The sequence below is a fragment of the Pezoporus wallicus genome, unplaced genomic scaffold, assembly GCF_028554395.1.
Source record: "Pezoporus wallicus isolate ANWC-B61680 ecotype Strahan unplaced genomic scaffold, APGP_CSIRO_Pwel_v1 contig_6978, whole genome shotgun sequence".
In the NCBI taxonomy this organism is placed as follows: Eukaryota; Metazoa; Chordata; class Aves; order Psittaciformes; family Psittacidae; genus Pezoporus; species Pezoporus wallicus.
In genome coordinates, this window is record NW_026637190.1 from 1,964,824 (window position 1) to 1,987,215 (window position 22,392).

The 22,392-nt window shown below is 44.7% G+C and overlaps 1 protein-coding gene across 4 annotated transcripts in view; it reads right to left on the minus strand.

Moving 5' to 3' along the window:
* Positions 1–22,392, minus strand: part of TAF3 (TATA-box binding protein associated factor 3) — a 117,975-nt gene that overhangs the window by 27,244 nt on the left and 68,339 nt on the right. The window lies entirely within an intron of this gene.

Sequence of the window (22,392 nt, forward strand, 5' to 3'; positions counted from 1 at the left end):
TATGAGGGAAGAGCTCAACAGTAGCGACAGACCTTGTGGAGCAGGTGTAAAGCATCAGTTTTACCTAAAAGCATCCTAATTATTTCTTACTGAAGTTGTTGGGATCACAATAACATGAACCTGCTTCATTTTAAATGAAGGGAGGGAGAAAGGCTGAAGCATTTTTTTGCTGTAACGGAGAACTTCAAGGCATACATGAAAGCAAAATTCACTGGAATTCCCTGTCTTGCCTCTATACCCCACAATTTTGATTGCAAATTAACTACTAGGAAAATGCCTTCTTAAATCTGGGTTGTTTTCCTTGAAGCAGCACAGTCTGAAGGTTAAAGAAGAGGACTAAGCCCCATTCAGCCTGCTTGGTTCTGCCTCTGATACCATCTTAAGCACTTGCTGCACGTGGATGTTATCTGTTATTAATAGGAACACCCCAGCATTGCATGTGTGTGTTCGTTTGGATCAGGAGCATGCCTTCGAAATGCATTCCCCCCCTTCCTGTTGTTTTGTTTGCATCATGAGCAATCCTGGAGTGCATATGCTGGCTTCCTGCTGTAGTGAAACCAAAATGAAAGCTATGTTGCCGAAATACACCCAACATGCTCCAGTCACAAGTGGGCATTCATGCAAAGAGGCCAGAAAACCAGCTTTTGAAGATAAGATAAACCTGAAACATGCACAGTGTGGACATCAGGCACCAATTGCTTCAAGCCACTGTGGGTACCACCTGTGTGATTGCTCTGGTTTTTTGTTTAATAGCAATTATTATTCTTCTCCCCTCATTTAACACCATTTTCAGTCCTACACATGAGACATTATGGTGCAGAGAATGGAGGAAACTCACTTGAGATCTCCCAGGAAATCCACAGCAGGTTTGAGGAGAAGAGAATCTCTGATCTCCCCAACCACAGCCAAGCACTTTATCCTCTTGGCTATACTTCCTCACTCTCAAAAATGGAATTATCCAAGCAGGAGAAAGGATTCTTAGTCTGGGATATGAATGTCCACACCGGCCTTAACCTGACACATTTATATTTGCTGTCATTACTTGATTACACCTCTGCTGGTTAACATTCTTGTGTCGACAACCCCACTTCACTTCCCCTTGTGTCTCTGTTTATCCACCTGCAAAAACGCATGACATTTTGTCTAGCAGGGTTTCTGTGCAAAGATATCAAGTGCCCTGAGATTCTCACATGGAACATGCAGTAAACCCCATTTATTATGACAGTGGCTAAACCCCGACTTCTTAATGAGGAGGAAGTTTTAAAGAAGCAAACCCTGAGGAACTCTTTACACCGACACCATTTAGAGCTTTGTCAGGCAGCATCTTTCTGAAATATGTCTCTTCAAGGCATTTACTTCCAGGTTTCCTGTGCTGCTGTTTCTCTGCTGTAATGTGTCAATGCTCTGATTTAGGAGAGTTGAGTCACGAGCCCTGGGCTGCAGCACAAATCTTGCCAGCATCACAAATTAAGTAAAATGAGCTAGCAACTCTGCCTTTTGCCAGGGCCCAGAGGATTTACAGCAGCCAGCCCAGAGAGGAGCCTTTGCCTGAGGATAAAGTCTTAGCCTTCCGTGAAGAACAGAAGTGTTTGGGAGTTCGGTTTTGCCTGGCTGGGCACTGACATTACAGTTTATAAACTGCAAACTTTAGAGTATAACTGAGAAATCTCCGTGGACCGAGCCTGCACCTGCTACAGGGGGAAAAAATCTGCTGCCAGATCATGGAAGTCATTTCAATCTCTGCTTAAGCTGCTGCAGAAATCAGCTGCCTTCATCTGCTCGAGACTGTTCTGGGGATGAAGAATTAGCATTCATCAGATGTCACACAGCGCAGACTGCTACCGAGCAATTCCTCCCCAGCCCACGCCACCGCGTGCGCCGCTGAGTCTGTTTTCATTTCAGGTTTTAAAGGGTGATAAAATGTAAAACAAACACCATGCTTTAAAACGGGGATGCTGAGAAGTCGTCTGCACTGCTTGCAAGACGAAAAGTGTAGCCCGGTTCAAACATCAGGGAAGACAGGGCTTGATCGTGCTGATAGCAACATGAACCATTTGGATATAAAGAAACACAGGGATAAAGAGTCAATAAAGTGGAAGGGAAACTACTGCAAAAACCTGCATTTGCTACAAAAATCAGGACATTTCTTTGCTAAAGATTTCTGCTAACCCAGCCTCTTTTCCACTGTGTATCATGATAATTCATACTCTTGTAACTCCTTCCCATCCCAAGGTGCTTCTCATGTTTTCCCTGCTCAGGACTGCAGAACAGCAGCAGCTGCCGGATCAAAGGCGAACAAACAATTCCAGAGGAGGTTTGGAGAGCAGGGACCGGGGTTTTGCACAACGAGAAGAAAGAGCAACGCTTGTTCCTTTCTTAATAAGGCCAAGTAAAGTTTGCACCGGGCCCACCAAGTGTCTGTGATCTTGTGCGGAGATGCCAGGGAAGGGCAGAAGAGGTTAAAGTGCAGTTTGTAGAGGTGAGACTAGAAATCGGGGTGTCTTGGCTCCAGCTTTCATGCACATTCCTGCAAGCCACAAAGACAACTCAGTAAGGAAGCAGCAGCATTACCATCCCTTTTATATGGACTTGGATTCCCCCAAAACATCTGGAAAAAATTGCCTGGGTCAGTCCTGAGCAACCCAGGGCCTAAGGAAGTTCACGAGCACTGAACTACTGACACACACTCACCACTTCTCAGACATGCTCAGATGACAATCTGGAATCCTGTCGTGGCCAAATGAAATCCAAATTTCTCTTGGAAGGAGGCCACGGGCTGATCCTTCAGTGAGGACTGGGCTTGTGCCAGGCAGCAGCTTTCAAACCTGAGCCACCACAGCTGTGGCCATGGCAGAAAACAACACAGCACTTTTATTTGGGGGGGGGGTTAATCACAGAAAGTGAAACCTCTGTCTTGCATTCAAGTGCAATAGGCTCTTTTTCCTCCCAAAGGACTCACACCGGAGCAGGCACCAAATATGGGAAAACATCAGCTTTTAGGTGGAATCTGCTTGACTTGGTGATGAGCGTTTAAAACCGTGCAGCCACTTTCTCACCCCTGTCCGTCTCATTCACTACCCGGCACTTCCCAACGTGCAGTCCTTTGTGCACACGACTGCTTTTTAACTCTCTTTACTGCCACCTCTCCCTATCTCCGGCCACCTTATTAATGAACCGACTCGAGTTAGCATCTATAGGTCAAATGGATATCACCTCGGCCATCTGCCCTAATAACTCTCTCCTGTAATGAAAGGAGACTGAAGCTGTTTGGGAGGTTTCTCAAGATAACAGATACATTTTTTTCTTGGTTGTTAGAGAAGTCAGTGCTGGATCAATATTAATGCTCACATTACTAAAGCTATACAGAGCAATCGGTTATTATGTCAGCCAGCCCATGTGCAGCGCCCGGTTCAGACGATGCACAGCCTGCAGGAGGGATGAGTCCAGCCGTCGCAGTGCAGCCCCGAAGGTGAAGCTGTCCATTGCTGGAATAAAACCAGCTGATAGCTGCTAGATGCTGCTGCCGAGAGAACTGTTTGTTAAGGCAGCATCTCTTACTGGAGAGCAGGATGCGCAAGCGACGTGTCTATGTAGATGCGAGTCCTTCACTTGCATGAAAGGATGATTTTAAGGGGAGGGGAGGAAGGAATCCACTCCTGCCTTGACACAGGTCTGCAGCATGATTTCGGGCAGGTCAGACCATGTACTGCTCTGCTCCCACCTGACAAGTGATGATAATTCCATCTCACAGAGGCGCTGTAAAAGCTGAACTTGATTAATACGTAGCTCCTTGGGATGACTGAACAGAAAGCATGAGAATCCCAAATGCAAGCCGTGGGGATCTGTCACCACTTCAAATGATGGCAAATTTCTTAAGCTGGGCAGTTCAGGCAAGAAACTGAAACTCCTACACTTTCTAAAGGAAAAAACACTAAATCAGCACAAAATTTCTTAGTACCTCAATGTTTCTGTAGTACCTCAGTGTTCCAGAACCGAAGGCTTGTTTAATATATGCCTTCTCAATTCAGTCATGGCTTAGTTTCAGGACAGCAATACTCAACAGCTCAGTAATGAACTTCCAAGTTCACAGTGCTCGAGGGACTGTTTATCCCTAACAGGGACACGGGGGCACAAAGGAATGGAAATCCTGGCTTTACTGCCAGAACCAGGCTACTGTGCTCTCCTAGCTGCCCCACCAGAGGAGGGTGCACCCACTGCTTTGTCAACAACAGGTCACATGGAAGCCAAGGCAGGAAAAAATAGATGCAAAAACCTCTTGTGAGGCATTCTTCAAGCAAGAAAATCTATTTTCTATGTATGTGTGTATATATATACATATCTATTATATATATACACATGCATATATACATAAAAGTGTCATCATCTTGGTCATTACCAGACTTGGTAGCTTCAAGGATAGCAGCCAGATGATGTCCTACTGAACACGGCACCGAGTGGGACAGACAAGATCTCTGCTCAGCTCTTGGTCCTGCCAAAACCTTACCCTGTCTTATTGGCTGGTATTTAATTAAGCAAAATTCCAGTCTTCTTCTAGAAACTGGATTAATATTTCTCTATGTCAAAGGGTGGTGATAAGATAAAACCATCCAGCTAAGACCTGGAGATCTAAGAAAACCCCCAGGTACAAGATGAAGCAGAGTCAGACACACTGGCCTAAAGCTTAGAATCACAGAACCAACTAAGTCGGGAAAGACCTTTAAGATCATCAAGTCCAACCATACTTGCTGAAGAAAGCACATGCAGCCTCTTACCTTCAATGCAAGGGCTAATGTATTTATTGCACAAAGCTCTGGCAGGTAACAGTTCCTGTGGAAGCCAGCTCTTGTTATTATAATAATGGAAGATTTTGGTATGTGGCATTTGATACTAACTTTAGCATGGCTGATAAACAGCATCAGCTATCAGAACAAATCCATTAAGACAGAATTCTGAATGAGCAGATGTATCCATTTGACTTCTTCCACAGCCCTTTTCTTTCTAAACAGAGTTTGAACATTTTATTTTCTAACAGAATGACAATGGCCAAATGAAGATCTATCAGTAGATCACACATTTCTTTCATGCACAGTTCTTCTGCTCATATCATATCAAATCAATGAGCTCACCAGTCTTCCAGTGCCTGAAGGGGCTCCAGGAAAGCTGGAGAGGGGCTTGGGACAAGGGCCTGTAGGGCCAGGACAAGGGGAATGGCTTGAACCTGCCAGAGGGGAGACTGAGATGAGCTCTTAGGCAGAAGCTCTTCCCTGGGAGGGTGCTGAGGCGCTGGCACAGGGTGCCCAGAGAAGCTGTGGCTGCCCCATCCCTGGCAGTGTTCAAGGCCAGGTTGGACACAGGGGCTTGGAGCAAGCTGCTCCAGTGGAAGGGGTCCTGCCCATGGCAGGGGTTGGAGCTGGATGGGCTTGAAGCTCCCTTCCAACTCAAACCAGTCTATGATTCCATGATACCAGGTCTCTGTGCTCCTTTGCACTGCATGGTACCAAATACAAAACGTTAGAGTCTTTAAAGAAAATGAGGCTCAAGAAGGGCAATAATGTGGCAGTGCCTGCACTGAAGTCTGCAACCCCTCTTTCTCCCCAAGCAAATGCTCCTCAGGACAGCACGGCTATCGACCTGAAGGATTTATACCCTTTACGAAGGTTCTATGAGCCTACACAAGTCAGCTCAGCCTTTCAAATGCAAGAAAGGGAATGATCATTCCCACCCAACATACAAAACTTTTTAGGGAACAAAACTCCCAAACTACTGAAAAACTTCCTGCAGACTTCCAGAATAATTCTCCTCTTGTCTACATAAAGCATGAGATTAAGGCATAGATACCTTTTGGGATAGTTTAAGTCACTAAGTCAAGCACTTAACATCCCTATCGTACCCAGTAAGTAGGGGCTTCCGACTTCCGTTAAAGAGAAAAGTTTTTGTCTTATGCCACGATAGGTTTTATCTCTTTAACTTGTAATAACAATGGCCTTTTCCTAAAGCAAACAGAACGTGTGCTTGTAGCCCATAAAGGAAATGAATGGAAGAGCGACAAAATTCAATCCTGATATGCTCCAGGCCAATATCCTGATACCCTAATGCAAAATGAACACACTAAAATATCTGCAGTGCATTTTGAGCTTAAATTGCCAGATTTTCTATAGATATGTGTATATATGTATATGTTATATATATAGTATTATATATGTAATTTCTCTGCCATATGAAGACACCGATCACTGATGTGGGCTGTTTACCAAAGAGGGGATGCACCAAGAGGTTTCTCTTTTACTGCATAAAGGAGATAAACCAACCTATTGTCAAACCCTGACATTTTCCAGTTGACACCCTCTATGGGGAGGGAGCTGGTAAGACAGCACCAGCAAGCAGCTCATCTTCCACGTGTCTCACATTTTTCCATTGACATTGCCAGCAAGTTCATTCCAGGGCCTTCTTGCTATGTCCTGAAGTGCAGAAACCACAAATATATTAAAAAAGAAAGAAAGAAGAGCTTTCAGGTGTGGCTAGCAGTTTTGCATAAAGAACTGTAAAGAGGATGTTAAATGTGCCTCAAGTTAAACATCCAGATTTGCTGGTCACATTGGAAAACTCTGGGCCAAAGTGATGCCTCCAACAACCAGTATTAGGCAGGATAAAACTCAGAGGTGCTCAACAGGACTAATGTGACACTAATGTGACACTAATGTGACAATGTACACATTTATCAATCACTCCAGAAGTAGTTATTAACCTGTTCAAGAAGCTACAAGTGATCAACAACCCCTCCATCCCTAATGACAAAATAAATCCATCCACCTTGAAATACAGATGACAATAATGTTCTGGCTCAGGACTCAGAAATTTCCAGGCCAGTTCAGTTACATCTCCACTGCGTTCAACAACTGGTTCACACTCTTGGTTAGGCTCCTCTTGGTATGAAATCAATGGAGAGAAACTTTTCAACACCAGCATGAGAAAAAGATACTGATAGTTTGCCAGAAAGAAACCACAAGTTTTATGATTTATATACATAAACCATGTATAGCATTATAGAATGGTTTGGGTTGGAAGTAACCTTAAAGATCATCTAGCTCCAACCCCCTGCCATGGGCACATACACCTGCCACTAGATCAAGCTCCCCAACATGCAAGCCTAAGGGCATGGGAAAGAAGAGGTGAGAGATGTGGAGCACCGCTCTTCAGGCATCACACTGTGGCTTAGGGTATAATGTGCACCTCTGCCTTCCAGTGCTGCTTTAGGATATGGGATGCAATTAAGAGCAACACGTTAACATACTTGCTAGTGGCAGTCCTCATTATAATACCTTTTAGAATATGCAATGTTCATGAAGCTAAACTGCTCAGGATTCTTAACATGACCCACCCTGCTCCCTGCTGAAGACAGGAAGGCAGCATTGGTAGATTGCTACCAACTCTGTTACTCACTGTCTCTCTCTGACAAGGTATCAGTCCTGCATTTGTGCTGCACGCAGCAAGTAAAAACGTGTTTCTGCCTAAATACAGAGAGGGCGACTTTCTTTTCGCTTTGACTTTCTAATAGTAGCTCACCAGTTTTTGTAGATCACCCATGTGTACACGAGGAAACGCATGTGCATGGCAGAGCTAAGCTGATGTGGCTGGAGCTGCTACACAGACTTTGCATGGGGAGTAAAAACAACCACAAAAGCACCTTTAGGAAGTGACTGAGCAAGAAGATACATGAGAACCAGCCAGCTCCCTGCCAGCAGGGCAGCCTTGGTTCAGTCACTTTGGTGTTGCTCTGAATTACCTGGCATTGAGACTCTCCCCTGAAATCTGCAGAGTATGACATGAAAAACACCATACAGAGGGACAGAAAACCTCCATACCCAAATGGGGATTCGACTGCATGCTTTCTGTTTTACTTCTTACTCCCTCTGGAGTGTATGATCCTCAAGCAGATCAGGAACTCACCCTGAAGTGCACACGCAGGCAGAGAGGTTTTCTCTTTAAAGGAACATTTTGACTTCTAAAAAATACAATTATTATCAAAGACAAGGTAATTAGGCAATGACAATCCACAGAGTACAACCCATCAATAACAGGGTACATGAGCGAGACTGACAGAGGTGTGAAGCTGATACGTTATAAATGGCTCTATACTGACCTGTGAAAATGCAGTGTTTCCCTAACATTCGGCACAATAAAAACCTAAAATGCTATATAAGCAAGCCAACCTGAAATGACACCTAGTATTATAAATGGCCTAATCTATATGTTAATACTGTTGTATCACATAACTGCAGCAAGACTAAGATAACAACATGACTTTGGGGTTTCTATGGCTACATCCTGGGCTAACGTGCCTGAAAGGGCTTGCTGCTGACACCACACAAGCTTTCTGAGTGCTTCTCTTTGGTTATTTATGATATGATTTATGATAACGACAACATCTCCTATTTTCTCCCCTCGTCAGATACAATAAATTGCCATCGTTAATCACCGTTCTTGCTTCAGCTATGATTACAATAGTATAATAGGCCCTAGCTATGGTAATACTGTGTATTAAGGTGTTTTTTTCCCCCCTTTAAAGAAATATGCACAAGTAGGTATTTGCAGCTGATGTCAGTACCTGTAGCAGTTCAATAATCTTCCCGGGAATACTCCTGGAGGGGAATTCCTGTTACAACTCAGATTCGGCACCGTTCCTCTTGCAAAGGCTGACTTTATGATCTAAAGACTCAAAATCCACATGGTATTAACCGGAGCTAACAATTCTCAAACACACTACGAGGGCTTTATGTGTGGTTTTTCCTGACAAAAGGAAAGCTGATGGTCAGCCTTTTCACTTTGCGCCTCCCTATCTAATCTCACCGGCTGAGCTTTCCAAACCGGCTTTTCAAGTACCACAAATCATACTGAAAACAAAGCCACTGAACCTATGCAAACATTCCGAAGGATTTTACAGTGCTTTTCCTTTCCTATATTATGGTCTTGTATAGGAAAATATACTGTTCTGTCTTCAATAAAATCCTGTGATAGAAAACCCCAGGCTTTCACATATCTTTTAGGAAGCAACTATTTATACCTTCTAGCAGAGGAACGAACTAGGTATTTATTAGACTGAGGGACCTGTACTTCTGCCATACTAATAACATTGCCTGGCACTGCAGAATTTGAGTACTTCACAGATTTGCAACCTCTGCATGTGTTAAGGTGCTTGGATTCAGAAGTGAGAGAATACTGTGATTATTTCATAGCTTATCTTGCGAATGAGCTAAAGAACCCCAGAAATGGTACAGAACCACAGAATAGTTAAGGTTGGAAAGGACCTCGAGATTGTCTAGTTCCACCCCCCCTGCCACGCTAAGGCATAATTATCTCATAGATATCACATGTTTCTTTTACCATATTACTTGAGATCTTGCCCTTTCTTCCCAAAGGATAATATTTAAACCCCCAAAGCTTTCTATGTAATGCAGAAATGGGGTTCAAGGCTCAGGGGCTAGAATTTCAGAGTCACATTTCTTGTCCTCAGGAGTCTCAGAGACAGCGAGTAGGAGACAGACGTGATGGCACAATGGGATATGTTAGACTGTATTAATAAGCATATTTCTAGTTATGTTGCTGCTATAAATAGCTACCATGCCCTTCAGCCCAGCCATCATTAGTGATCAGGCTCATTACTGGTTTTGTGGAGGCAGGAGGGGAGACAGTGGCAACACTGATGAGCATAGGGAAGATGTCTGATGTGTAAGTGGCAGCATGGAAGAAACGGGAGCACGAAGACAGTGGTCTCCTAGGGCATGATGAGCTCATCTCAAAGTTCAGAGGATAAACATGGATACCACTGTGTGACACAGAACCTATGCGGAGAGAGAACACCCTTGCAATCAGCTACGATGCCCCGAGCCTGCCTGTGACCTGCTTTGCTCTCACAGAAGTAAACCTGGGCTATTAAGGGTATTAATCTGTTATTTACTTGCTGATGTGATGGAGCTCCTGCAAAAATGCATTACCAGAAGGAAGCTCTGGCTTGATGCAACATAAAGACCATCATTACTCTTCCTATGCAGGACAAAGATGCAACTTTGCCATCGTAAAAAGGCTGTGAGTGTTTATATCACCTTCAAATAACTTTTTAGCTCAACAGCTCATTTGGTCATTAACTGCCTTTCCTCTCCTCTTCCTCCTGCACATCACTTGCAATCGCAAGGGCACATTTGCAACCAAATGATAAGCTGCTCAGGGTAAGAACCGTATCTGTGTTTTTTAAAGTGCTTTCCTTACTTCTGGGCAGCATAAGAGACCCACAAATAATGGGGCACATATTTAGAGACTCTTCTACCCCTTTCATTGTCTTCACTGGATAAGAAAAGGAAATCAAGTGTAATACGGCACAAAAATGAGGCAGACTGAAGGAAGGAGAAGTTTATTTTCAATATGTGAATAGGGATGGATAAAAACGTCAACCGGATCCTGTGCTCTAGAATGAACTGGAAAAAGTTTGTCTACACTGCCAGGCAACCCCCTGATCCGTGTTATCTATTCACAGTGCCACAACTGAATGTAAGTTAGTGAAGTCTAATAGTAACAATAGAAAAATGATAGAAAATTGACTGGGGACTCCTACTAGTGCACAGTTACTACATCTTTAAGGCAAAACCCCCCATATATTCGCCCTCTCTCTTAATGTATGCATGTACACTATGCCCACAAGTGTTCACCAAATATTCCAGCTGTTGGGAACGGGTCTATCAGCTCATTTCCTTAAGGACAGCAGCAGGAAGGAAGAATGCTTCTGCCTACAAGAGCAACTGCTTTATTCCAGCAGTTGCTAACTCAGAAATACAAATGCAGTTGCAGCTTGTGACTGTGAAGAGCATCCAAAGTCTTCACAAGTATGTGGTGACTTCCGTACTCTTGAACTGGCAGCGGCGTGCCTTGGTACATACATGAAACCCTGCATTTGCTGGGAAGAACTCTGAGATACAGCATGAGTCCCCTAACAAACACAATCTTCTTGGTCTAACAGAGAAGGAAATCACTGATGATAAGGTTTTAATAAAACCTGACAAGCCTCAAAATCACATTCACCGGGAAGGGCTCACCCCCGAAACAGATACTTGACAAAAGAAGCCAAAGGAAGACTCAAAGAGAGGGAAATGTTTACGTTAAGGGTTTTTTTCTTACAGCTACAAATCCAGTTAGTGCCTCTCTTTGTCTTTCAGCCTCTTTGCTTTACTCTGTATAGGGGTATATGTGTACCCCTGGCTCTGCCCTTTAAGGGTGCCCATAGGCAGTGATAAAACGACTCAGGGCAGCAGTCACCTCTGCAGCAGCACTGCTCAGGCAGCACTCAACCACCAGGCTGCACAGCTCTACACTGTGGTGGGTTCAAGATGCTACTGTCAGCACCAGAGGAAATAGAGCGCCTCAAAGAGCATGGGGTGACTGTGCTGAGCAGTAATTCTGCTGTTGGGCAGGTTCCCTCTCCAGCAAGGAGCCCAATTCAGGAGGCTGTAGGAAAACTTAAACCACATCCAATTTAAAACCTTTGCTTTTCCTCCTTTTCTTCTTTTTTTTTTTCCCCAGTGACCTCATAATTTTTCAGGGACGGCTGCTGAAATCTATTGCTTCTTTCTGGAGGACCTCATGGATCACAGCAACATCTGCACATAAATCTCACTTCCAAGGACCTCAGAGGCTGAGAGCAGAGCAAAGGAGTCTGTTGGATGCTTGCGTTGTACAAGAGCATTGTGTGGGGGGGGGCAACTGGAAAGACCTTGCAAAGCCACAGCCATGAAACAATCCTGCACTCTGCAGTTATTGCTAAGCCTTTTAGGAGCATTAAGCTAAGCAAAAAGTAGTGCAAATAACCCCACAGAAACAGAATAAAAGAGGGATTCAGAGATATCAGAGTCCTGCATGTACACAAGGAAAACTGGGCACGAAGGTGAAATGATTTGTGATCCACTCTTCATGGCATTACTTGCAACGGATGCAAAGTACCACAGGATTTGTGGAAGCACTAAGCAAGTTTCAAAGGATTGTCTCTGTTTAGAAACATTTCAATACACCTTAAAGGAAAACAACAAGGACCCCAAAGCCAATGCTGAGTGATGCTGCACTTCAGAGCCGGGAGACTTCATTTCGATGGGAGGGCTGCCCCAGTGCTCCCAATGACCTTGGCAAAATTCCTCCAACAAAACCAAAGCAAACCCCCGAAACACACACAAAAACCTTCAGGACCTTGGGCTCTAAAGCTATTTTAGAATTAGCTTTCAATAATTGCCCCACAATAGGAGTTTTCTTGATTAATTGCTTAAGATAAGGCCTCCTTTTGCTTGCTGGCCTCCAGTGACTCTCTCTACTTCCCATAATCACTTTTGTCTCTGTCTCCTCTTTGCTAGGACCTGCTAAGAGAAAAATCAGAGCCACCCCAACTCCATTACCTGAGGATTAGGCAGGAGATAACCCTGTGCATTCCATTACTGACCATTACTTGAGTGATTATTCAATCAGGTTTAGACCATGTGAAAGATGCTCTAATTGTTTTGCACAGCTCGCCTGCCCAAGCTGTGCTACATCTAAGGGATGCAACTCCTTCCTTTAAGAACATAAAAATGATGGGCTGATTGCAAAGGGAAATGAGAAGTGGTTTTGTATTGAACTCTGCTTTTTAGTTAATATAAAGAAGCTAATCAGGCTTAAGTAGGAGTTAAGGATCTATTTTGATCAAGTTTCTGCACAAACTGGATTGTATAGATACTTGATTACAGAAATCTTGCAGGATATTGCTTTTCCATCAAAATTACTGAAAACATAATGGTACGCAGCCATTAGTTTTCCAGCAGTTTAAGAGATAAGCATCCTGAATAGAGGGAAAGCAGGGACAGGGAAGAAACCAACAAGGCAGTTAGCAGGCAGGCTTAATTTAAGCGAGAGGCTCCTGCACACACATCAGTGCTAGACTCCGAGGGCTCGATACCCTGATTTAAACTGAATTAATGTCTTTTAGCTAAGTAATATTTTTCTTGGACACATGGGAGAAATGAAGAAACCCAATGAAAACAAATGTAGTGCAGGAATTGGCTGCAGTAGGCACTTTTCGGTAACATTAACTTTCCAGCCAGGCATTAAACCCAGAAAAGCAAAATCCTTCATTTTAGAGTTGCAAGATTCCCATGTAAACTCCCCGCTCCATAGACCCCAGACTGGTACTACCAGTGGCTCAAATTCCCAGGGCCATGGGCCAATGCTCTACAAAGACCTCCCGAAGAAGCCACCAACTAAAGACAACTCCTTCATCTCCGGATACAAAACTCCCCTTCACTTCCAACCCCCACAGAAACCTTTACAGCTGATGCAAAATTCATCTGTAACTGTTCATTTGATCTTCTTCTTTTTGCCACACTTCCTTAACCCGCGTTCTTCAAACTGCCACCACCAAATCAGAGCTGTCGCCTCTACTTTTAAAAGCCCATCAACCTTCGAGCTCCAACAGATCTCATGTACTACCTCATGTAAGTTATTTCTTAGACATAGTTTCCTCATAAGTGACATTCTGGTAGATCACAGAACCCCAGACTGGTTTGGGTTGGAAGGGACCTTAAAGTTCATCCAGCTCCAACCCCTGCCACGGGCAGGGACCCCTTCCACTGGAGCAGCTTGCTCCAAGCCCCTGTGTCCAACCTGGCCTTGAACACTGCCAGGGATGGGGCAGCCACAGCTTCTCTGGGCACCCTGTGCCAGCGCCTCAGCACCCTCCCAGGGAAGAGCTTCTGCCTAAGAGCTCAGCTCAATCTCTCCTCTCTGTTTAAAGTCACTACCCCATGACCTATGCCTGCTTGCTCTTAGATGGATATAACCAGCCCCTGCTAGCACCTGGAGGGGTATTTTGGCAATTTTTAACCTAAGTTGCTTGACTGTGAAGTGTTTAAGGACACATGGATAGGGCTTTGAGCAAGCTGCTCTAGTGGAAGGTGTCCCAGCCCATGGCAGGGGATTGGCACTGGATGAGCTTTAAGTTCCCTTCCGACCCTAACCATTCTATGATTCTTAGACTGCCTTCCAGCTCTTGGCTAACACAGATAAACCTTCCCCATGGCTTTCATCAGTTCCAGCCTTTACCACCCCTGTCTTTATGCGTATTGGGGGGTAAAGAGGAGATTTACCTATGAGTGAGCACAAACTGCTGGTATTCTCGGGACTCAATGCAGAATGAAGCTTGCTCAGCCATGGCGAGGGTGCTCCTTCCAGGCTAGGATTAAAGCCAGTAGTAGAGAAGTTTGGGTTCTAATGGATAAAGTGCTCTAGAGTACACTCAGCCAAACACCTCTGCTGATGAACGAGACCTGAAATTCAGTGGGGAAGGGATTATCATCCTGCCAGGCCACGTAATTTTAAAGAACACCCCCCCATTAATCTAGTTCCATGCCAAATAGTAAGCACCAGTTTGATCCAAATCCTATTAGCAACAACAATCTGTCGTTTCCTCCTCTCCCCAAAATGAAATATGCTCTGGGATGTATTACAGGGAAATCAGTTGAATTGAGGGAGGTTTTCTGCATTAACTTCTCCCACCTCCCAGTTCATATAGTGCATTTACGGGGCAGGAACCGTTTTCACCCACACTGCTGCTCAAATAGATCATGAACACAGACAACACTGAAGATCTTCTTTCCCATTTCTCTGTTTCTACTTTTTGTTCTGATTCTCAGTTTTCTCTGATCTTTGTATCTTCCTCTTTCTGTTGGCTCTTTGTTGCCTGTCCCTTCCAAAAGCCAGAAAATACCCATTTTTCTGTATTACAGCTTTCCTGCCTTTTCCTATCCCTCACTTTCAAGCTTTCTCTTTTGGTAGCATTTAGCAGAGAGATAAAAACTACAACAGCGAAGAACACATTTGCTTTTTGTGTCACTCAGGGTATCTTCCCGAAGGAGACTGGTGGCCAAAGGCAAGACTGAAGCAAAAGGTAAAGGACAAAACATCCATAAAGGCCATGAAACATGGAACTGTAAGAAGCAGTCAGAAGAGGGAGAGGAGATAAAGAGAAGTGACACTAAACAAGTTATTTCAGGGGCAAAATGAGGAAGATGGGACAGATAAGGATGTTGTGGACATATGGTCTAAGTGGCTGCAGAACAAGCCAGAATGTGAATGGGCAGTAATCACTTCTTAGTTTGGTTTCTCCATCACATGATGCTAAATCCCAAGATTTCTGCTCCTCAAATGGTCATTTAGGCAGTCTCTTCACTCCCGAGTTCTCCCATCTCATACCTGTCACTGCAGATACTGTGGCTTCATTTCTTATGCACATCCATAGAAACAGAAAATGCCTGAGGAAACTCTTAGATAAGAAGCTGTTCAGATGTGACGTATCTCAGCAGTTATTAAAAAGTAATTACACCTCATATTCCCATGAAGCATTCATTACTTTCAGAAGGGATTTAGATATCTAACTTTTAGATATATAGCTTTTACAGATCCTGCTTTATTATTCATATGTTACAGTAGAAATGAGGAATAGCTGAAGAATCCCAGTTTGGTCACTAAGCTATAGATTGTCTTGCTTAAAATGGGGAACTCAGTGTCACCATGCCAAACCACGACAATATATCTGTCTAGCACGTTACAGCCAAGATGAATTAGCTTACAGTCTCTTGGGGTTTTCTGACTTTTAATAGAATGCTCAAGAGGATGAAGGTGCTCGCTGTGATCAGCAGCTTGGGACACAGGGTACTAACACTGTCTACTGCAGACTACTTTCGAGCACAGTTTCATGTTCCCCTTGCCTCCAGCCCAGCCGTGCTCTGACGTTCATCCCACAGCACCCAGTGACCATAAGGCAGATCAGCTCAGTGGGGTGAAGGAAAAGCCCAGTTCTCCTCTCCCTCCTCCCCGAACAAAACAGCTTTTAGCCTAAACTTGTTTAACCAACTCCAAGTAAAGGGGGAGAAAGGACCAGCCAGAAATACTGCCCCTCCTGGCAGTATCCCACAGCCACAGCTGATAAACCTTTCAGCCAGCACGTAGCGGCCTGTGTCAGACACAGGGGTATCAGTCCTCTGACTAAACCGAACGGCACATGATGAAAACACCATGTTGAAGGTCAGTGTATCACAGTCTATGTAGAATCACAGACTAATTTGGGTTGGAAAGGACCTTAAGATCATCCAGTTCCAACCCCCTGCCATGGGCAGGGACACTTCACACGAGACCATTTTGCCTCCATGATTTCTGTTGTTAACTCTGCATTTTGTATTTCAGTAGTTACGGACCCTTTCAGGGGAGATGGAACTTCCTTCTTCTTCTTTTAAGGATAAATATGGATGCTTGTGCATGGATTCAGTCTCTTGCTGTGGATGGAGAAAGTTCAGGAAAAGACTTACTGAGATCTCTTCCTCTGCAGTAGGACAGAGGATTCTTCTTCCAGCTGCGGCAGGAGACCTATGTATGCATCCAAAGGAGCGTGACCAGCAGGTCCAAGGAGGTGATCCTGCCCCTCGGCTCTGCCCTCGTGAGACCTCACCTGGAGCATTGTGTGCAGTTCTGGTGTCCTCAGCATAAAAAGGACATGGAACTGTTGGAACAAGTCCAGAGGAGGCCACGAGGATGATCAGGGGCTGGAGCACCTCCATGGTGCATGGTGAGGTGTGAGGTGTCCCTGCCCATGGCAGGGGGGTTGGAACTGGATGATCTTAAGGTCCTTCCCAACCCTAACTATTCTATGATTCTATGAATGGCATCACTCCTCAATCTACCTTCTAAGTTTTGTTTTGTTTCCCTCTCTTTGCACCATAATAAAGTGGAAGAGAGAAAACCCCTTTCCTCTCTCGCCTCCACTGCCACTGCTCCGAGCTGAAAGACAGCAGCAGAACTCCAGATAATGTGTGGAAATCTCTGAAATGTGAAGTTTCTCCCCCTCCTCCACCATTTCTGGGCTAAAGAAACAAACATAAAACCTCGGCGGACTCTGTATACACCCAGGAACTCATTAAGTTAACCAAAATGACCTCCAGAACTGGAGGATGAAGTAACAAGAAAAACAAAGCATTAGGAATTTTAATACAGTAACTACTTGCTTCCTTCTGCCATGAAATCTTTATGGGTCTCTAAGATATATCTGCTACCATAGCATAAGGATCTTGTGCTCTGGCTATTAAAGGTTCTCTACAAAGAGCTAAGATTTACTCAGCTATCTTCACAGCAAACCGTTAGGAAAATCTAGGTGATTTACAAGGAATCTAACCATAAAATCAGTGAGGAAGAACTAGGACACCTTAATCCTCTAAGAAAGGCATTGTCAGGACTTGCATCTATGCCTTCTGCAAATTAGGAAAGAAAACACCCAGGCAGTTATAGTCAAAAGCATAAGGAACAAGGAGAATCATAGAATGGTTTGGGTTGGAAAGGATCATCCAGTTCCAACCCCCCTGCCATGGCCAGGGACACCTCACACTAAACCATGGCACCCAAGGCTCTGTCCAGCCTGGCCTTGAACACTGCCAGGGACGGAGCATTCACAACCTCCCTGGGCAACCCATTCCAGTGCCTCACCACCCTCACAGTAAAGAACTTCTTCCTTATATCCAACCTAAACTTCCCCTGTTTAAGTTTTAACCCATCACCCCTTGTCCTGTCACTACAGTCCCTAATGAAGAGTCCCTCCCCAGCATCCCTATAGGCCCCCTTCAGATACTGGAAGCTGCTCTGAGGTCTCCACGCAGCCTTCTCTTCTCCAGGCTGAACAGCCCCAGTGCTCTCAGCCTGTCTCCATACGGGAGCTGCTCCAGCCCCTGAGCATCCCTGTGGCCTCCTCGGGAGTTGCTCCAACAGCTCCATGTCCTTCTTATGTTGAGGACACCGAAGCAGGAGAAAACGCAGGTAATGATTTTAGTCAGGACACCCGAGGAACTGCAAGCACGTTACTTCCATTTCTAATAAGCTGCACAACTGCAAGAGAATATTGCCCTTGACATACACATGGGATGCTGAATGATGCAGTGTCGGAAAAGCATCATTTATCATAAGCAATATGATTAATAAACTCTCAAGAATAGCAGGTATTCAGAGACACAAGACACCCAATTCCGAATAAAAGCCTAAACCCATTCTGGTCATGAATAGTTTCTTTGCCAAGGCACTGCTTTGGGAATTTTCTGTTACCAAGAGCAGATAGTTCAGGATAATTTGCTCATGGCCACGTATTTTTACAAGCTCTTCATCCACCCATGGGGAAGAATTTGCAAATAAACAAAATCAGGGGTCTCAGCTAACAAAGGGAAAACCAAACAGGGCTCAGAAAGGACAAACTACATGCGAGTGGTCACTGTCACACGAACTGCTGGTGGCAGAGGTGCAAAGTAAAGTGTAGAGTTTGGAAATCTCGCACTGAAGCCATCAGCTCACCTTTTGCTTAAGAGGAGGTGTAATCTGCCTAATGAGGTATTTCTTATACAGTCAGAAGAAAGAGTCCATCTCTTACTCCTTGGATTAGAGGAGGTGCCTTAACAATGAAATGGTGTTTGCTCGTGTGCACTATGAACCTGCATCTCTCCTCAGCAGAGGCAAGCTCCTCCTGCCACTGAACCTGTTAATAGCTTCTTCTGGCAGAAAGATTAGTTTAAGTCCTTGCAATTCACTACTGCTTTGGTCACTGGGCTATGACTGATTTTGGAATGACCATCATCACTTTGTGGCTGATGCCCCATTCAGAAAAGGTAGAGTTTTAATAAATCACAAAAGAGAAGGCAACGTCCCCTTTTCGTACCGCATCCTCTGCCTCCACCCTTCCCCAGTGCGGATTAGGATGGGGAGAGGGATGAATTATCTCTGGAGAAGTATAAAAGATAGAATTGATTTTTGGTAAGAACTCCAAGGAAGTTCTTAATACCACCTTATCTTTGTGAGTAATACAGAAATGTCCTCTGCTGAGTGAGCACCTATCTCCGAAGCTATCCTTGCCAATGTTATCTCTACAGAAAAGCAGCTTTGAAGGATAGAAAATAAGCTGTGCTCCCCATTGGCTGAAACAGAGTTGTGTCAAAACTTGCAATGCAGAGTTTAGGTTCTACGCTAGATATTCCCAGAACTTAGGGGAGCTCAACAAGTTCGCTGCTATGACGCCAGCATGAGGCCAAGATAAGATTTGTCCACCACGCATAATGGTATTTAGCAACTGTGATGTGCTTCAGAGCACCTGCACAAACCTGATGATGTGGCATTGCCCCAGTTCACAGTCCTGCATGTTAATATTCTTATTACAGGGTGAATTTGTGAAGCTGCTTAAATATATTGTAAAAATCCATCAACTTGAAGTTGGAGAGGGATATTTTACAAGGGCCTGTAGGACCAGGCCAAGGGGAATGGCTTTAACCTGCCCCAGGGGAGACTGAGATGAGCTCTTAGGCAGAAGCTCTTCCCTGTGAGGGTGCTGAGGCGCTGGCACAGGGTGCCCAGAGAAGCTGTGGCTGCCCCATCCCTGGCAGTGTTCAAGGCCAGGTTGGACACAGGGGCTTGGAGCAAGCTGCTCCAGTGGAAGGGGTCCCTGCCTGTGGCAGGGGTTGGAGCTGGAGGAGCTTTAAGGTCCCTTCCAACCCAAACCAGGCTGGGATTCTATGATGATTTCTTGAGGAAAGGCAGCAAAGTTCCCCTTAAGTTTATATGAAGAAACAATCTCCTATGAGATGAGGAAGAAGAGATGGGTAAAACACATTTAGTTTTAGATGCACAACCTACTCATGAGTACAGAGGCTTGTGTGCTTGAATGCTTTTTGTTTCTTGTTCTTGATCACAACAGGCCTAAGAGGAAATACCACCTCCTCCTCCAACCTGCCTGATCTGGCTGCAACATTATCACATTGGACAGTCCCAACCTGCACCCCTACCCATTCCTGCAGGTCAAATGGTCAACCTGCCGACAAACAGAAGCCTCTGATGAAAGAGTTCCATTTCTAAGCCAAGTGTACTTAACTGCGCATCAATCTCTGAACACAGTCTTCTCCCCAGTCCAGGGTCACGCTTATGTCTAATGCTTCCCTCCTTATTTTCAGCCCTTGACAACTAGCAAGGAGGATACACAGGAAGCATCTTGCAGCTCCCCTAGAAACAATGCTGTGCTGCAGTCAAGCTTTCTCTCCTGAGAAAAAGGCACCTTTTGGTCATCTGCTGAACCCGGGACCTCTGGTTTCTGGACCCCCAGGATTTCTGCTATCTGATGGAATATTTAAGCAGAGACTTCATTCCCCGGTGGAACGTCGACGGCTCAGCCACTCCGCTCCGGTGTTCAATGAGCTCTTGTGTTCTATTACAGAAGAAACGGGATTTTCTGCCCGGCTGGTAAGTGATACTTCTTCCTCGTGCAGAGATCAGTACCTGCCTCTAGCCCCTCTAAATAGGTCACAGGCACGTTTTCATAATGCTACCAATACAGCCCTTCAAGAAACGCAGAAGCTCACTGCTCCCAGGGCAAAGACGCACGTGGAATGCTGCAGACTCCCTCCTTAGTGAGGAAAAGTAAATCAAGCTAAGGAATATGTCACATCTCTCTGTAAAACCTCGCCCATCCATCCTCCTGTATCTCTTTCGCTCATCAGCTTTCCTATTTCGAGCAGATTTGAAAGCTGTGCTCTCAGCAACCAGCTTGGTGGTGCCTGACAAGACAAAGCTCAGCACCTCACTCCCACCTTCTATCAAATGGGGAATACTGGTGGTTTCCCACGAGTTCTTTGAGCTCTCCAGGTGGACCACGAATCTTTATTTATTCATGTGCCTGCCCCAAATGAAACAAGTTCTGTCAGTCCTCCTGGGCAGGAGGCTGGAGCATTACTGTTATACATGGTATGAGCCTGCCAAAAACTGGGCATGTCTGCAAATATCAGTGTTTTGAGGCCTAGTGAGATGCTTTGAGGGAACAAAAGGTGTGACATGTTGTTTAATTTCTTCTTCAGGTATCTTTGCTTCTTTAGATGCTCTTTTTACACTGTTTTACCAAATACAGTCATTAAGCATTGGCTAACGTCCCGTCAAAACACTCTGTTCCCAGCTACCCAGATGGAAATCTGGGCTAAGCTTAAGAAAGCCAAGAAAGTGAAACCCTGCATGTGAGAAGACTGGAACCTGCAGTGTCAAAATACATTCGAGGTAAAATGAATCAAAATGTGGAGAAAGGGGATGCTCAGAATTGATTTTTCCAACAAGGCGTTTACAGGCACTCCAAACACGATCTCCACTTCAAACATAAAATAGTCATTGTGCTGATTTGTTACAGTACGACTTGCTAACGTATTTGATTCCACATTATCTGAAACTCCCAGTTATCCGAGGTCTCATCTTCTTAATGGAAGGGAATGTACAAAAGCAGAGCACTCACTTCAACGCACAATATATTATCTATACAAATTGGTACTCATTCAACAGACTAACTTAAAAACCAAATTATGGCTGACTACCAATTTGATACTCTGCAGCAGAAAACACCATTTAAAGCTTGATAGCTTATAAAGCCTTTTAAAGACATCTCTTGGCATAAAATGCCAAGTTTTGACTATGTGTTAGAACTCGGCAGAAAGCTCCCATGAAGAGAAAGGTTTTAGCAGCTGGTTAGCTGAGACCTTACCCGCTATTAAACAACCCCAAGCTAATGTATCAGTAGTCTAAAAACGGTCTGGGGCATCACACCCCGCTGCTGTGTTAAAAGCAAAGATTCCTGCTGAAGCAATGTGCTGGGGAACCCCATGGAAATGATTTGGAAGGAAACGGCATAGGGAACCCCGTAACTAAGACAGCCCTGGACCTAAGACACTGGTCTGGCAGTCAGTGAGTTTCAACTCTGATCTTTGCTTTGACAGAGCTAAGGCTAAACTACAGTTGTCTGCAAAATAAATTCAGGGCCTTGCCTCAGTTTCCCCAATTCTAGAGACTACAGAACCTAGCTAGAACAGTGAATTAAAAGGCAAACATGGAACTATCATTCACCAAACACACAGCAATGTAGAAATGCAAACTGCTTTTCCCTTCTAACAGACTTTCTGCATTTAACAAAGTCAGATGCTAGAGGCGTTACTATTTATTTAGACAGTTTTTCGTGGCAGTAAGTAATAGAATCACAGAATGGTTTGGGTTGGAAAGGACCTTAACATCATCCAGTTCCAACCCCCTGCCATGGGCAGGGCCACCTCACACTAGACTGTATCACCCAAGACTCTGTCCAACCTGGCCTTGAACACTGCCACGAATGGGGCGTTCACCACTTTGGGCACCCTGTGCCAGGGCCTCAGCACCCTCACAGTGAAGAACTTCTTCCTTATCTCCAACCTGAACTTCCCCTGCTTCAGTTTGAACCCATCACCCTTTGCCCTATCACTACAATACTTTCTAAAGCACAGAGGTTTTTGAGCTCAGGGCCCACAGCAC